Source organism: Podarcis raffonei, chromosome 17, assembly GCF_027172205.1.
Source record: "Podarcis raffonei isolate rPodRaf1 chromosome 17, rPodRaf1.pri, whole genome shotgun sequence".
Taxonomy (NCBI): domain Eukaryota; kingdom Metazoa; phylum Chordata; class Lepidosauria; order Squamata; family Lacertidae; genus Podarcis; species Podarcis raffonei.
Genome location: NC_070618.1, coordinates 7,431,322 through 7,433,219, shown reverse-complemented (window position 1 = coordinate 7,433,219; position 1,898 = coordinate 7,431,322). Strand labels below are relative to the sequence as shown.

The 1,898-nt window shown below is 52.2% G+C and overlaps 1 pseudogene; it reads left to right on the top strand.

Annotated features, from left to right (window-relative positions):
• The first annotated feature begins 355 nt into the window (after positions 1-355).
• LOC128405236 (proteasome subunit beta type-6-like) lies at positions 356-1,042 on the top strand (annotated as a pseudogene).
• The last annotated feature ends 856 nt before the right edge of the window (positions 1,043-1,898 follow it).

Here is a 1,898-nt window from a genome sequence, read left to right as displayed (position 1 = left end):
AGAGGAAACACCGCCTAGTGGGAGAAGTTTAATGTGGCAAAAGGGGTCTGTGAATCACAAGGGTTTCTTCACCAAGGTGGTAGCCCACAATCTTCCACACCTCCAAAATACTTCACATTCCTTCTTTGGATTCCCTAAGAAGGAGGAAGGTTCGGAAAATTCTCAGAGTGGTTTAACAATCAATCCCTCTTCCCAAGGAACTCCGAGAACCATGCCTTTGTGAGAGGAATCGTTTCCTAACAACTCTCCTAGCACGCTTAACAAACGTCTTCTTCTTCTTTGGCAATCACTTGTAGCCGAGTAAGATTGTCTTCCATGAACACGGTTTTAACAATGGGTCCGTAAGAGATCCAAGATGGCGGTGCCAGTGATGCTGAGGCCGAGCGTCGAGATGGAGGCATGGTGCCCGGACTGGACCCAGTAGGCCGTCACCACCGGGACAACCATCATGGCTGTGGAGTTTGATGGTGGGGTCGTCATCGGTGCTGACTCCAGGACCACCACGGTTTCGTACATTGCCAACCGCGTCATGGACACGCTGACGCAGATCCACGACCACATTTTCTGCTGCCATTCGGGCTCCGCTGCTGACACCCAGTCCATCGCGGACGACGTTACGTACCAGCTGGGCTTCCACAGCATTGAACTGGATGAGCGCCCATTGGTGCACACAGCCGCCAGTCTCTTCAAGGAGATGTGCTACCGCTACCGAGAGGACCTCACGGCCGGGATCCTCGTGGCTGGCTGGGACAAGCGCAAAGGGGGACAGGTGTACTCTGTCCCCATGTGGGGCATGATGGTCTGCCAGCCCTTCTCCATCGGGGGCTCTGGCAGCTCCTACATCTACGGCTTCGTCAACACCACTTACAAGCCGGGGATGAGCAAGGAGGAGTGTCTGAGCTTCGCGGCCAATGCCCTCACCCTGGCCATGGACCGCAACGGCTCCAGCGGGGGGGTCATCCGCCTGGCGGCCATCACCCAGGATGGCATGGAGCACAAGTTCATCCTCGGAAACGACCCGCCCCGGTTCTCCACCCTCTGAAAGGTGGCGGGTGGGGGTGGGAGATGCACCAGGCCTTGGGCAGGAAGCGGAGGGGTTCAGGGAGTCCGTATTTTGTTCTCCTGTCAGATTGGTTTGATGCTGCATTAAAATATGGGAGTCGAAAACAAACAAACAAAATGGGTCCATAAGTGACCGTGGAGGCAAATTCTGCATCCTCACATCCAGTTCCAGGAAGCTTACGGGGAATTCATGACAGTTTAACATGGCATAATACTGCTTTAAATGTGCCGATGAGGCCTTTGTTCCTGTTGCCCTCAGTGGTTGGAAGGCGAGTTTCTGAAGTGAAGAATCAGCTTCTACTCCTGTAGGCTCTCTGTGGAATCTGCCACCCTGATTTCACAGGGTTTTCCTGTGGGCACTGAACTTTCTCAGATCCACAAGGCTCCCTGCTTCAGACAGTTGCTCTCCAATTCATGGTGAGCGGCAGGGACACCAAAAGGGAGGCACAGCTTGCTGTTGTATCTCTGGATTTGAATTACACCTGAATAGGCCAGCGTGTCGGGGAATGGCTGCACACATACAATGTGTGTACACGAGGACACATTCGGATGGACACCCTCGCCCAGACACAGAGAGCTGTTTCCAACATTACAATAAATAGGGAAGTCTTTGCATGTCGTTCCAGAGCTGCAAAGAGACTGTGGGGTTTATAAAGGGGGTTCCCCCCTCTCTAAAAAATAAACCTTTGCCGATGGTGAAGATGTTCTCTGGCAAAAATTTGCATGGAAAAAGACATGCCTAGATAAACAAAAGGTCCGAAACCGGTTGAAAAGAAACCAGATCTCAGCAGCTGGGGTTTATTTTGCGTACGTTCTTAAATCATTTTCCTATTATT